General features: G+C 39.6%; 1 pseudogene; it reads right to left on the bottom strand.

Annotated features, from left to right (window-relative positions):
• Positions 1–16,699, bottom strand: part of LOC127232404 (ATP-binding cassette sub-family G member 3-like) — a 41,627-nt pseudogene that overhangs the window by 15,562 nt on the left and 9,366 nt on the right.

Here is a 16,699-nt window from a genome sequence, read left to right as displayed (position 1 = left end):
AGAGATGGACGTTTGTAGCTCATTGGCAAGCCAGACTAGCCAAGTCAGTGAGCTCCATATTCTGTGAGAGACCTGCCTTGAAAAAGAAAGTGGAGGGCTAAGGAACACCTGCCATCAGTCTCTGACCTCCACATGCAGACACAGGTATGCTCACCAACATGCACATGTGTACACAGCTACAGGAATACACCCCGTATAAACCTGTACATAAAACAAACTACTGTTAGTTTGCCTCAAGGAACTTCCATGGTCAAGCTTCTTTGCCCATTGGAAGGAACCCTTAGTCTGTGGGTGTCAAGCAGGGAGCTCAGTTGAGCAAACAGTGCTGAGCCACACATGAACTACAGTGAAAATTCTGAAAATTGTGATTCTCTTGAGAAAGTATGTTTGGAACATGCTATAGTCATTAAAAAGATTTATCTTTAAAGTTACATTACAGCTCAAACTAGACAATGACCACAGATTGACATCGATGTGACAAATCAGGAAAAACTGAGTCCCATCCTATTACCCCTCACTCACATTCAAACAATCCAAAAAATTCAAGAAAACAGACACCTGAGAAACAAAAAAAGAATAAATAGGTAAACTAAAATCTTTCAACTTTATAAATGGAATAAAAAGGTGATACACAGAAGGAAACATCTATCTGTGTATCATGTATCTTGTAGGTGAATCAAATATCAGAAACAAAAATAACTATAACTCAGTAGCAGGGAAAATTAAGGGCCATAGAATAGTAAGAGCTGGTTCAGCAGGTGGGATGACGGCCACCAAGCTTGATGACCTTGAATACAAATCCCTGAAACCCATATGGTGGAGGGAGCAGCTCTTGTGAATTGTCCTCTGACCTCCTCCTGCACTCTGAAGGACTCACATGCCCACACGTGCACACTAAAGAAATACATGATTTTGGAGTGAAAATAAAACATTTCTATTTAAAATGGTTTAAAAATAGGTTTAAAAAACTTCATAAAATATCCAGTGTATTGTGATTTATTGTTTTTAGACATCTTATTGCAAACAAGGAAGAACGTAAGTTGGGTGAGGATGTGGACACACTGGATCTCTGTGTTCTGCTGGTGAGGATACAAATATCACAGTAGAGTTGGAGACAGGACAGCAATTCCTCAAACAGTTAACACGGTGACCTGTCATTTGTCAACTCTAGCTTTCTACCTTAAAGAGTAAAGTCCAGGACTCAAACAGATGTGCTTGCACACACAACAGCATGGTTCACAGCAGCCAAACATGAGAGCAAACCACATGTCCAGTCACAGTGAATGAGAAGCAACACAACAAATACACACAATACAGAGCCCAAGAAATCCCCACACATGCCACCCTTTGATGGGCCCTGAGGACATTATACCCATGGAAACAAGCCAGACAAATCAAACAAGAACAAAACCAAAACCGTAGATACTTGTGTGACTCCAATTCAGGGCTCCTATATTAGTCATATCCAATGACAGGAAGTAGAATGGTTGATGCTTGGAATATGGAGTGGGTGGTATGGGGATTCTTCTTTAAGATCTATGGGGTTCCATTCTGGATGATGATGAAGAAATGCCCTACATTTAGAGTGTGGTGATAGTTGCATAACAGGAAGCTACTCCATACACCACACTGGTAAAATGTGTGGTGTCTATAGATTCATACTATCTACACACACAAACATGTGAAAAAGTGAGTTCTTTCGCTCAAACTTCAATGTATCAACACACTCGACACAGGATAAAGTGTTCACATTGTTCTTGTCACAAATTCTAATTGTTAATGGATTTATATAAGCTTGAACAAAGTAAGAGCTTTCTCTTATTTGCTTACCTCCTCTGGGCTTCATTACAATCATTTTGTAGGAAATGGAAACTGGTCCCCACAAAAATGGCCAGTATGACTGTGATACTTGCCTTTCAAAACAATATAGAGGAATAAAGAGAAAAATCTTATTAGGAGTAGAAATTATTTTATACATTGTCTATTATTTTAAGATACATGGTTTTCTAATCAGATCTCCCCAGGGAGAGGAACACTGTATTTTGGCCAGAGTCCCTGGGAAAACATAAAACACACATGTCAATAGACTGACTGCTCGGATGGTAAACTGAAATTAAGGTCTCTGCAATCTGAGGCTCTGACAGGACAGACCCTGGAAAAGCTCAGACTCCTCCCGGTGTTCCACCAGGAAGGCCAGTGAAGGGCTCAGGCCAAGTACTGAAACTTGGATGACACAGGGGAAGAGAACACCGGAGGTTAGGGGACACACCAACCTAAGTGACACAAAGTGTTCACCTAAACTGGGATCTCAACTCTGGTACCAGCAAGCATGGGCAGCTCTCTACTTCAAGTGTCACAAAAGTAAACACACAGGCCCTCTCAGAGCTGTCCAGTGGCCTGTTTCCTCACATTACCATTTTACAGATCAACCCTCCTTCCCCTCTCCAGTCATCTCCACCCTTCTCTACTTTAACTTTCTCCAAATCCATTCTCCCATCTGAATGCTACAATTTCATCTACTTACTCAGTTACCATCCATCCACCCGCAGGAAAAGGGGCATCAGGAAAGAAGCCTTTTCCTCTTTACTCAGCCTGGACTTGAACTTGTAGGATGCACAGGTGAATTAAAGTAGACAGATGTGAGGAGCTCCCAGGTGTGATAATTATCGTTTGCACTCCCTGAATTAAATTTCCTACTGGGGTTACTCACTATAGTTTCTCTACTTAAACATCAAAAACTGAAAACATTTTCTGAAAGTCAAAAGAGATTTGTGTTGTGCTTGCTTTATTGAATATTTCTATACGCCACTAGAGAGGAGAGGACAGTACATGGAAGGGAGCAGAAGATGAGTGCGACCCTGAAGTAGACTCACTCAGAATCAAATTGCTCCCACCTGAGTTTAACACAATACAATTAATAACTCATCAGATTACCTCAATCGCAGTGATCCATGAAACACTCTGAACGTGTTTGAATGAACGACAGATAATCCACCAGAGCTGATGCCAGAAAGGGGTGACACATGTGATCTCATCTGAGGCTGAGCTCTTCCCAGCATTCTGTTCCCCCAAGAGTGGATCCAGTTCTGTTCTCATTTCTCTGTATAAGGAGGACTGGGCATACTTATTGGCTAAGGTTTCTGTGACTTGGTGCCTTCTCTCAGAAAGCTGTTTATAGTTGTCAGCTTTAGGATAAAAGCAGATAAAGACAAGAAACCGACAATAATTTAACTGATTTTTCTGCAACACGTTTCATGAAAAATAACATAAATTATGTATTAGTTTTTATTTTCACAGTCTCTTGTAACCTAGAGTGACCTCAAGTTTGGTATCATGCCAAGAGTGACCTTACACTTCCCCAGGTCCTCCTGTTTCTGTCTCAAGTGCTGTGATTACAGGCATGCACCTTCACACCCAGTTATGTGATGCTAGGAACCAAACTCAATGCTTTGTGCATGCTTGGCATGTATTCTACCAGCCCAGCTACATCTTCAACCCACCACATTTTGAGAATAAAAATTTTACTTCTATGTAATTCTATTAAGTTTTGGGGAAAGCATCCTTAACTACTGCCATTATCATATGCACACACCAAACCAAATGGCCTCTTCCCAACTGGACACAAATTCTTGACAAAGTCTTCCTTCTCTTATAGATTTGTACTTAACCATAAAAGTCTTGGTCTCTGCTTTCTGCCACATGTGAATGTATATTCAAATGTCACACAAATGCATATACAAATATATAAACTCTCAAGTACCTTGGTTTTAAAAGTTACAAACAAAGCCAGGCATGGTGACATAGCCCTGTAATACCTACACTTGGCAGGTAAGGTAGATAGAGCACACTTTCAAGTCTAGCCTTGCTATATGACAAACCATATCTAAAGCAGTAACAAAAATATGTCAATACCAAGCTGTTTTTCTTACTACAACTCTATAGTAGAGTTTGAAGTCATGGATAATGACATGTCCAGAAGTATCTTTAATGTACAGTATTATTTTATCTATTCTGCTTTTTTGTTGTTGTTTTGTTTTTCCATATGAAGTTGAATACTGTTCTTTCAAGATCTGTGAGGAATTGTATTGGGATTTTGATGGGGATCTCATTGAATCTGTAGATTGCTTTTGGTGAGATTGCCATTTTCATTATGCTGATACTACCTATCCAGGAATATGGGAGATCTTTCCATTTTCTGATATCTTCTTCAATTTCTTTCTTTAGGGACTTAAATTTCTTGTCATACATGTCTTTCACTTCATTCCTGGAGTTATTCCCAAGATACTTAATATCTGTGGCTATTGTAAAGGGTGATGTTTCTCTGATTTGTTTCTCAGCCCATTTATCATATGTATATAGGGGGTACTGATTTTTTGAGTTAATCTTATATTATCTTACATTATTGAAGGTGTTCATCAGCTGTAGGTGTCTCCAGGTAGACTCTTTTATACTATCATATCATCTGCAAATAGTGATAGTTTCCTTTGATATCCTTTTGTTGGATTATTGCTCTGAATAGAATTTCGAGTACTATTTTGAATACATGTGGAGAGAGTGGACAGCCTTGTCTTGTTTAAGTGGAATCACTTTGAGTTTCTTTCCATTTAATTGAATGTTCACTGTTGGCCTTCAGAGGCTTCACCATCCCTGACTTCAAACTCTACTATAGAGCTATAGTAATATAAACAGTTTGGTACTGACATAAAAACAGACAGGTGGAACAATAGAATCAAATCCAATACTCTGTTATTAATGCAGACACCTATGAACACCTGATTTTTGACAAAGAAACCAAGTTGTATAAGGGAGAAGGAAAACATCTTTAAAAGTGCTGGCATAACTGAATGCCATGTAGAAGATTGCAAATATAACCATATCTATCACCATGCACAAAACCCAAGTCCAAGTGGATGAAGGATCTCAACATAAATCCAGCTACATTAAATCTAAAAGAAGAGAAAGTGGGAAGTACTGTTGAACACATTGGCATAGGAGACTACTTCACAGACACTAAGAGCAACAATCAACAAATGGAACCTACTGAAACTGAAATGCTTTTGTAAGACAAAGGACACTGCCAATAAGAGAAAACAACAACCTACAAAATGGGAAAAGGTCTTCAGCAATCCCACATCTGACAGAGAGCTGATTTCCAATATACATACATACATACGTACATACATACATATATATATACATATATATATATGTTCAAGGAACTAGACATCAAAATACAAAATAACCTAATTGAAAAATGGGGTACAGAGTTAAACAGGGAGTTCTCACCAGAAGAATTTCAAATGTCCAAAAGACATTTAAGAGAACAATGGTTGGATGCAAATTGAAATTTTAAAAAAAAAATAACTTATTTAAAAGAGAATAATATGACAAACAATATGTACACTTGCTTTTAAACAGAAATTTTCCAAGTAACAATTTCATATCAATGTTCTTTCATAAATTAAATAAAAAATACCTATTAGCTAATTTAGGACAGTTAATTAACATAAAAAGGTACAATCTAGTAAGACTCATACTTGCATTTTAATGAATTCAGTTAGAAAAAATTCTGTGACTCTAGAACTCTCACATACATTCATGGTCATCTTCCTCTCTGTCCAATATAGCAGAGGAACCTCCATTAATGATGTCCAGGAAGAAGTCTGCAGGGTTGTTGTGGGAATCATAGTTGTAACCTACAAAGAAGGTTGGCCATGAAAACATCCCTGAAAACCCTCCTTCAGAGCATGGGAAAGGGGGGGGGAGACCGAATCTAAGAACTTCTTCCTCCTCTTGCCTCTCCATCACTAATTTATCCTTCTTGTTATATATACACTCATACTATTTCAGCACCCTCTGTTTTCCAGCCTACTGTATGCATGCATGTGTGTTTATTTTGGTATATATATATATATATATATATATATATATATATATATATATATACACACACACACATATATGCATGCATGCATACATATAATACATATACAGAGTAGATATAGCCATAGACATAGATATAAACTAGACATAAGCATAGATTGGATATATGGATATAGACTACACATAAACATAGACTAGATACAGACAATGACAACTAGACATATATAGAGAGTAGACATAGGAATAGATTAGACAGACCTAGACTAGACTGGACATAGACTAGACTAGATTCGACATACGCATAGGCTAGTCATGAACATAGACATAACCTATGCATAGAAATAAAGACTAGACCTAGGCATAAAAATATACATAGATATAGGTATGGTCATAGACATAGGACACACATAGATATGAATTCTTCCAGTGAACCAATCATTTGAACCTGGCTTAAAATTTTATTGGACTTTATAGACTCACAAATGTTCACATATTTTTAATTTAAAATATTAATCAAAAACAAAGAGTGATGGACAGCAAATATTTAACCCTATATTTAGAATCAAGAGATGCATCTATAACTATATTCATATTTTGCTAAAATAAAACTGATGGCATGAACCATTAAAAATTATTTCATCATACAATCTGATTCTGAAAAACCAGGCAGAGGAAAAACATGAGTCACAAAAGCCAGACTTTAGCCTCTAAAGCCTCCAGCATTGCCTAAACCGGAAATGCAAAGTTTCTCCTAAATAAAGTAATGTCTCCACAGCTCCACAGTCAGCTCACACATGGGGAAAACTGAAAACCACCACCTACTACATGAGTAAGAACATGAGGACACAGGGCCTTTCTAAAGCTATTCCAATCAGGGATAACTGCTCCTGAGGCCAGCATGTTAATTAGGAGGGTCACCTGACTGGGAAGCAGAACAAGTGGCTCAGTAAAAATACTGTGACACAGGTGTGAATCAGGACAGGAGAAAGAAGAGAGACCTGAACAACAAGCCCGTGCCTCACAACTAACAGAATCCTGGCACCACATCAACCAAAGGTCTTTACAATGGAGAAACCCTCACACAGCATGTCTGCACGAGGGTCAATCCTCATTCCTGACATCCCCTGTTCTCCTCCCAGATCCCATGAATGAAGGAGCTCTCACAGCAAAAGCCAGCCATACCTGCAGATGTGAAGTATCCCAAAGCCTCCTGTGCAGGGCCGTGAAACATGAGTTTTCCTGAGGCCACTAAGGTGAGACTATCAAAACATCTGAAGATGGAGTATGGGGGCTGATTAATGGAGAAGATGATGGTCCTTCCCCTCAAAGACATCCTAAGTTTAAAGAGGGAGAAACCGTAAGTCACTGCACAGAGGAACCTTGACATTCTCAACAAAACATTTTATCCTGAAGTTTTACTCTTTGTTCCCATTTCAGCTTGCGTTTTCCTTAAACAACAACTTGACTCACTTGTATTATGCATGTGACAGAGAAACCAAGCTAAAGCTTGTAGGATGTCAGTAGTCCACAGTCCACTCAAGTGTTTCTGCATACATCCCTGTCAGTCCTCTGACACTGACTGGGAATATCTGGGAGTCAGTGCAAGGAGTCCATATCATGAACAGGCAGCCCAGGTGATGGACAGGTTCACTCAAGCTTGAGAACCAATGACAGAGCAAATATTACCACTATGACTGTGTGCACAATGCCCTCTAATCATTCACTTTCTGCCTCTTCAGGAAGTGGTTTCCACTGTTCTGATAATGTGATTCACATTCACTTACTGCTTAAGACTTCAGTAATAACCTCATTTCAATCTTCACAATATCAGCATAAGGCATTTGGATTATAATTTCCTCATTTCTATATAAGGCTTAGGAACTCAAGCAACAAGCTGAGGGGTAACTGTTAGTGAGGGACAGACCTGAGGTTTGATCATTGGTTTAATTCCCATAACGGGAAAAAATAAGCTGATCTACCATTTGGGGATGTCATATCTTCTGTTAGAAGAACCACTATCAAAAAACAGTTTCTAAAACTGCTATGAAAATATTTCTAAAAAAGCTGGATATAGTTGCATATTTGTAATATCCCAGCACTTGGAAGGATCAGGCGTTCAAGGCCGACCTAGATTATCTGAGATCCTGTTTTAAGAATACAAACAGCAAGAAGGGTTTGGGAGGGAAGGAAGGAAAATGCAAAGAGGGAAGGAGGAAGGGAGAGTAAAAGGGTAAGAGAATGAGAAACTGAAATGCAGTGCATATTTTGAATGCCAGAATTTAGCAGGCAGAGGCAAGAAACTCATATCAGCCTGGGCTACACAGAAAAAAAAAAAACATGAAATTTCAAGAAAAGCATCTCATAAGAATATTCTATGAGGTGTCAGTGTGTACAAAGACAGATTGCCTCAAAGATAATCAGGCCAGGTAGTAGTATCAATACAGGTAGAGCAGAAACAGACAAGGATTGCTTGTAAGCAAAATAGACTTGCAACCCCGACTGAAGGTAAAACAGTACCACCAACTGAGAAGGAACCAGCTGTACACATGCAAATTAAAATGTCTACCCAAGAAACTATGAGAGCTCACTGCTACACATCAAGGACTGTGTGTGCCTGACAGTGTTTGGGAAAGGGAGAAAGTAGGGAGAAGGGGAGACAGGGAAGAAGAGAGAAGTTGATTTAAAAAAAAAAAAAAAGATGATGGGAAAAAGAAATAACAGGTGTGGAATTAAAATATTGAAAGAGATGGTAGGAAGAGCAGCTTAGTTGCAGGAAAAGCCCTTCTGTCATAAGCTGGAGCATGAGGTGGATGGTAGGAGAGAGCTTGCAAAGGTTCAGCACAGAGAGCAGATATGGCAAGAGCCTTCCTGAAAGTAAGGTCTAGACCATACTGAGGTCTGTGGCTCAGAATCTCCTCCTATAGCATTTAGTTTGGAATCTTTAGCACTGTCAGAATCACAGCTATAGGATCATGCCTATAGCATCACACCTACAGGATCGCACCTATAGACAGAATCACACATTCAGGTTCACACTTACATTATCATACCTACAGAAACCAAAGATTTTTTTTTCATGGAACTAAAATTTTGTTTTAAAAGTATGGATCTTTCAGTCTCTGCCGGAGTTCCGGGCCCAGATCCTCCTATCCCCTAGGGACCATCCTGAGCACCTGCCTGCTGGATCTTTGACTCCCCATTGCCCGGCTCTGCTGGAGGTGAGTCTGGGACCAGTTTGGGTTGAATCACCCCCACACCCTTCCCTGGGAACTCCCTGGATTGGCCCCAAATCTCACTCTCACTACTTTCTATGTCCTGGCCCCAGCGAGAGCATTCTTGGTGCCCTGATACACATCCCCCCAGGAAGAGCTGCCCTCCCCCCACCCTGTGCCATACCCTGCCCACTGTCCCACTGCTCAGGTTGAGCACTGGAACAGAGGGCAGATCCAACAATCCTGCCACCTTCAGGGAACATCCTGGAGCTGCTCTGAGCACACTAGACCCACCTATCCACCAGGGAACCCTGAATCCCTACCTGACTGATCTCTGACACCCACTGCCCATCCTCTGCTGCAACTCAGGGACATGGCCAGAGATCTGCCTATCCCCACAGGACCATCCTGAGTCCCTGCATGCTGGATGTTTGACCCCCATCGTCGTAGGGCCTCTGATGGAACCTAAACTTTGACCACCATCGCCAGGCCTCTGTCTGAGGAGAGACCTCCTAGAGAGCGTTGGCCACTCAGAGCTACAGACATCGAATTTCTGACCCACCTAAGCCCACGGGGGGGGGGTCTAGACAGAGAGAGAGACCCCACCTGTATCCACCGGAAGAAGCAATGGGAAGACAGCAACACAAGAAAACACCTAACAATAGAAAGACAAGCATAACACCACCAGAATCTAGGGACTCTACCAACTAGACCTGAACACCCCAAAGCAGATAAGGCAGAAGTGAACAACTTAAAAAATATCTTCATAAAAAATGATAGAGGCCTTCAAAGATGATGTGACAAAATCCCTTAAGAAAACACAAACAAAAAAATGGAAGAAATGGACAAATCTCTTAAAGAAAGTAAGAAAAGCTAAGAAAAAACAAACAGGTGAAGGAAACAGTTTAAGACTTGAAAACTGAAACAGAGACAATAAAGAAAACACAAACTGAAGGAATTCTGGAAATAGAAAAAACTGGGCAAACTATCGGGAACTACAGATTCAAGCATAAACAACAGAATACAAGAGATGGAAGAGAGAATCTCAGGTGCTAAAGAAAAACCAGAGGAAAGAGGTTCATTGACCAAGGAAAATTTTAAATCCAACAAATCCTTAATGCATAACATCCAGGAAATGTGGGACACCATGAAAAGGCCAAAACCTAAGAACAATAGGTATAGAAGATGAGAATCCCATCTCAAAGTTGCAAAAAACATATTCAACAAAATCATTGAATAAAACTTTCCCAATATGAAGAAGGACATGCCCATGAAAGTACAAGAAGCGTACTGAACACCAAATAGATTGGAACAAAGAAAAAAGACCCCTCCACACATAATAATCAAAACACCTAACATACAGAATAAAGAAAGAATATTAAGGGCAGCGAAGGAAAAAGGACAGATAACATAGAAAGGCAGACCTATCAAAATTACACCTGACTTCTCCATTGAAACCCTCAAGGCCACAAGGTCTTGAATAGATGTTCTACAACTACTAAGAGTCCACGGATGCCAGCCCAGGCTACTATACCCAGGAAAACTCTCAATCACTATAGATTGAGAAAACAAGATATTTAATGACAAAGCCATATTTTCACAATACATATCTACAAATCCAGCCCTACAGAAACTTCTGGAAGGAAAACTCCAACACAAGGAAGTTAACTATGCTCACAAAGACATAGGCAACAGATAATCTCACTTCACCAGACCCAAGGGTAAAGCAGGACAAATATATTCACAATACCACTGCCAACAACAAATCTAAAACAATGAAGCTTTAACAGTCAATGGTCCTTACTTTCCCTCAACATTAATGGTCTTAACTCACCTATAAAAATACATAGGCCAACAGAATGGATACAAAGACAGAATCCATCCTTCTGCTGCATACAAGAAACACATCTAAGCTTCAAAGATAGACATCACCTCAGGGTAAAGGGTTGGGAAAAGATCTTCCAATCAAATGGATCCAAGAAGCAAGCAGGTGTGGCTATCCTAATATCTAACAAGTTAGACTTAAAACCAAAATCAATCAAGAGAGATGAAGATCATCATTTTGGATTCATCACAGGAGAAATCCATCAGCACAAAGTCTCAATTTTGGAATCTATGCCCCAAATACAAAGGCACCCACATTCATAAAAGAAACCCTACTAAGATCACATAAAACCTCACATACTCATAGTGGGAGATTTCAACACACCACTCTCAACACTAGACAGGACCACCAATCAGAAACTCAACAAAGAAACAAAAGAACCAACAGAAGTTATGTCTCAATTGGGTTTTACAGACATCTGTAGAACATTCCATCCAATATACCATCTTCTCTGCTCCACATGGAACCTTCTCTAAAACTGACCACATACTAGGTGACATAACAAACCTCAACAGATACAAAATAATTGGAATAGTCCCCTGTATCTTATCAGACCACCATGCTTTAAAGTTGGAATTCAACAACAACACAAATCGCAGAAACCCTACAAACTCATGGAAACTGAACAGTGCGCAATTGCACCATACTTGGGTCAAAGAAGAAATAAAGAAAGAAATTAAGGACTTCCTAGAATTCAAGGAGAATGATGACACCCGAACTTATGGGACACCTTGAAAGCGATGCTACAAGTTCATTTCACTAAGTGCACATATGAAGAAAACAGAGGATAGTCACATTAGAGAATTAGGAGCACAATTGAAAGCCTTAGAACACAAAGAAGCAAACTCACCCCAGAGGAGTAGATGCCAGGAAATAATCAATCTAAGGGCTGAAGTCAATTAAGTAGAAACAAGGAAAAGAAAAAAAAAATCAATGCAACAAAGAGTTGGTTTTTCAAGAAAATCAACAAGATGGACAAAACTTTATCCAAACTAATGAAAAAGCAGAGGTAGAACACACAAATTAACAAAATCAGAAACAACAAGGGGGACATAACAACAGACACAGAGGAAATCCAGACAATATTCAGGTCATACTTTGAAAACCTGTACTCCACAAAATGTGAAAATTCAAAGGAAATGAACAAATTTCTGGATAACTATCACTTACCAAAATTAAATCAAGAACAGATAGATTACTTAAATAGACCTATAACCTCTAATGAAATAGAAGCAGTCATTGAAAGCCTTCCAACCCCCCCCCCCCAAAAAAAAAAAACAAAACCCAAGGCCAGATGGCTTCAGTGCAGAATTCTACCAGAAATTCAAAGAGCTCATATCAATACTCCTCAAATTGTTCCACACAATAGAAACAGAAGGTTCATTACCAAACTCTTTGTATGAGGCAACAATCACCTTGGTACCCAAGCCACACAAAGACACAACTAAGAAAGAACACTACAGACCAATATCCCTCATGAACATTGATGCAAAACTACTCAATAAAATACTGGCAAACTGATTCCAAGAATACATCAGAGAAATTATGACCAAGTAGGCTTCATCCCTGGGTTGCAGGGATGGTTTAACATACGAAAATCTATCAACGTGATCCACCATATAAACAAACTGAAAAAGAAAAACCATATGATCATCTCCCTATTTGCTGAAAAGTCTTTGACAAAATTCAACACCTTTTCATGATAAAGGTCTTGGAGAGATCAGGGATAATAAAAAAAAAAACATAATAAAAGCAATATACAGCAAACCAACAGCCAACATCAAACTGAATGGAGAGAAACTTAAGGTGATTCCTCTAAAATCAGAAACAAGACAATCCTCTCTCTCCATATCTCTTTAATATTGTACTTGAAATTCTAGCTAAAGCTATAAGACAACAAAAGGAGATCAAGGGAATACAAATTGGAAAGGAAGAAGTCAAACTTTCACTAGTTGCAGATGATATGATAGTTTATATAAGCAACCCAAAAAACTCTACCAAGGAACTCTTACAGCTGATAAACACCTTCAGCAAACTAGCAGGAAACAAGATAAACTCAAAAGAATCAGTAGCCCTACTAAATACCGACGACAAAGAGCCGGTGAAACAAATAAAAGAAACATCACCATTTACAATAGCCACAAACAACATAAAGTATCTTGGGGTAAAACTTACTAAACAAGTGAAAGACCTATATAGTAAGAATTTTGTGTCTTTAAAGAAAGAAATTAAGAAGATACCAGAAAATGGAAAAAAATCTCCCATGTTCTTGGATAGGTAGGATAAACATAGTAATAATGGCAATCTTGCCCAAAGCAGTCTACAGATTCAATGAAATCCCCATTAAAATCACAGCACAATTCTTCACTGACCTTGAATGGATAATAATCAACTTTATATGGAAAAACAAAAGACCCAGGATAGCCAAAACAATGTTGTACAATAAAGGAACTACAGGAGGCATCACCATCTCTAACTTGAAGCTCTACTACAGAGCTATAGTCCTGAAAACAGCCTGGTATTGGCACAAAAATAGACAGGTAGAGCAATGCAATCAAATTGAAAATCCTGATATTAACCCACACACCGACACACACCTGATTTTTGACAAAACAGGTAAAAGTATACAATGGGAGGAGGAAAGCATCTTCAACAAATGGTGCTGGCACAACTGGATGATAGTGTGTAGAAGACTGCAGATAGACCCATGTCTATCACCATGCACAAAACTCAAGTCCAAATGGATCAAAGACCTCAACATAAACCCAGCCACACTGAACCTCTTAGAAGAGGAAATGGGAGGTACCCTTGAACAACTTGGTACAGGAGACCGCTTCCTGAACATAACTCCAGTAGCATAGACACTGAGTTCAACAATCAACAAATGGGACCTCCTCAAACTGAGAAGCTTCTGTAAGGTTAAGGACTCAGTTGACAAAACAAAATGGCAGCCTACAGACTGGGAAAAGATCTTCACCAACCCTACTTCTGACAAAGGGCTGATCTCCAAAATATACAAAGAACTCAAGATACTAGTCAACAAAACACCAAATAACCCTATTAAAAAATGAGGTACAGACTGAATAGAGAATTTTCAATAGAGGAAATCAAAAAGGCTGAAAGACACTTAAGAAAGTGCTCAACATCCCTAGCTATCAGGGAAATGCAAATCAAAACAACTTTGAGATACCATCTTACTCCTGCCAGAATGGCTAAAATTAGAAACGCCAATGACAACTCATGCTGGAGAGGATGTGGAGAAAGGGGAACATTCTCCACTGCTGGTGGGAGTGCAAACTTGTACAGTCATTCTGGAGGTCAGTATGGCAGTTCCTCAGGAAAATGGAAATCAGTCTACCACAGGACCCAGCAATCCCCCTCTTAGGCATATACCCAAATGGTCCACATCCATGCAACAAAGACATGTGCTCAACTATGTTCATATAGCAGCATTATTTGTAATAGCAAGAACCTGGAAGCAACCTAGATGCTCTCAACTGAAGAATGGATAAAGAAGATGTGGCACATCTACACGATGAAATACTACTCTGCAGAAAAAAACAATGGCGTCTTGAAATTCGCAGGCAAGTGGATGGAACTTGAAGAAACCATCCTGAATGAGGTAACCCAGTAACAAAAAGAGGAACATGGTATTTACTCCCTCAGATATGGATTTTAGACCTAGAGCAAAGGATCACCAGCCTATAATTCACACTGCCAGAGAACCTAGGATAGGGGATGATTCTAAGAGATTCATATAAGGTCCCTCACAGAAGGGGGAAGGGACAAGATCTCCAGAGCACATAGGGAGTGGGGGAGGGCAGTGAATGGAGAGGGAACTAGGAGAGAAGGGAGGAGAGGAAAGCATGTGGGACCAGGAAGATTGAATCAGGAGAGGAATAGATGAAGGGGGGGGGGCGAGAGCATAAAAGAAGGACCCATTATTGGTTTGAAGAGAAAACTGACTCTAGAGAAATATCCAGAGACCTACAAGACTGACCCCGGCTAACAATATGAGCAACAGTGGAAAGTCTACCCTCCCTGATAATGAGGTCGATGACTAACTTATCCACCATCATAAAGCCATCATCTAATAGCTGATGGAAACAGAATCAAACACCCACAACTAAATACTGAGCCAAACTGGAATACAGATACAGAGAGGGAGGAGAAGACCAGGCTACAGAAACCCACAGAGACAGATGACCTGAACAAGGAGGAGCTAATGGGCTCCCAGACTGATAGCTGGGAATCCAGCAGGGGACTGACTCAGACCCCCTGAACATGAGTCTCAGCTTGAAGGCCTGGGCAGTCTAAGGGTTCTCAGACAGTGGAACCAGAATGTATCCCTGGTGCACAAAAGAACTTTGGGAGTACATTCTCCATGGAGGGATACTCCCTTAACATAGAGGCCTAGTCCCTACTCCAAATGACTTCATTGATTTAGATGACCCCTCTTGTAAGACATCACCCTACATTTGGAGTAAGGGTGGATGGGATGGGAGGGTGGTGGGGGGCATGAGAGAATGGGAGAGAGGGAAAGAGGGAGAGAAGGAGGGAGAGAGGGGGAACTGGGATATATATGTAAAATAATAATAAAAAATAAAGAAAAAATAAAATTAAAAAATATTGATCTTTGTCAACAATTTATCAAAAACAAAATTTATGTATTGTAGAAGGTGTTCTGTCTGAATGAATGTCTGTATATCTGTATATCATGTATCCCTGGGATATGTGGATGCAATAAGACTGCATAAGATCCCCTAGAACTGTATTTACAGGTTGCAGGTGTTTGTGAGTCACCATGTGGGTGCTGGGAATTGAACATGAGTCCTCTGGAATGGCAGCCAGTGCTCTTAGCTATTACTACATCTCACCAGCTCTTGTGAAAGGTTTAATGAAAACATTTTTATTTTAAATATATTAAACCATCTCCAAGGAAAGAGGAGAATTAAAATATATTGTGTGAATTTCCTTAAACACATAATAAACATCACAGTTAAGGGGCTTCTCTTAGGTAAACTGGGATTGATTTTAACTTAGAGTAATGAAGAATAATATTACAGACCATTGCTCAAAATAGGAACTGAGAAGAGAAATGTTACCACACAGAAGGTCATATCAGCTTCTGAAGTCATTAACACAAGGACAGAAGTTACCAATTCATATGAAAACTTGTTGTTAGAGAAATATAGCCGCAGAATAATGGCATGACTGGCAACTGTTTTTCCTGAGAGGCTATGAGTAAATCACAAAAGGGAAAACTACAATTTCATATCATGTAACCCAGAAACTACCAGCATGACTAAAAGATCAAGATTCAAGCCAGGGAAATGAAATGATTCAATGGGTATAGGAACTTGCTTTCATGTCTAATGACCTGAGTTCAGTCCCTGGAACCCACTGGATGAAGAAAACACCAAGTCTCTGGAGTTTTCCTCTTGTCTCTACAGGGATACTATAAACATATAGACATAAACACACACACACAATAAATGTAAAAAAAATTTAAAAGCATTCCCAGGTGTTGGAGACCATGGAGAACTACAGCATATCAGGGCCTGAAATCTGCTCCCAGAACACTTGGAGAAACCACATAGGATCGCCACATGCAGTGCACTAAGACTAGCCATAGCATGAGACACACTGACAGAGAAAAGCGTTCCATACTGGAAAATGAGCAAGAACTTGATCTTAGAGTATCCTGAAGCAGACAGGG

Source organism: Phodopus roborovskii, unplaced genomic scaffold (genome assembly GCF_943737965.1).
Source record: "Phodopus roborovskii unplaced genomic scaffold, PHOROB, whole genome shotgun sequence".
Taxonomy (NCBI): Eukaryota; Metazoa; Chordata; class Mammalia; order Rodentia; family Cricetidae; genus Phodopus; species Phodopus roborovskii.
Note: the sequence above shows the minus strand (reverse complement) of the source record. Positions and strands in the feature narration are given on the sequence as shown.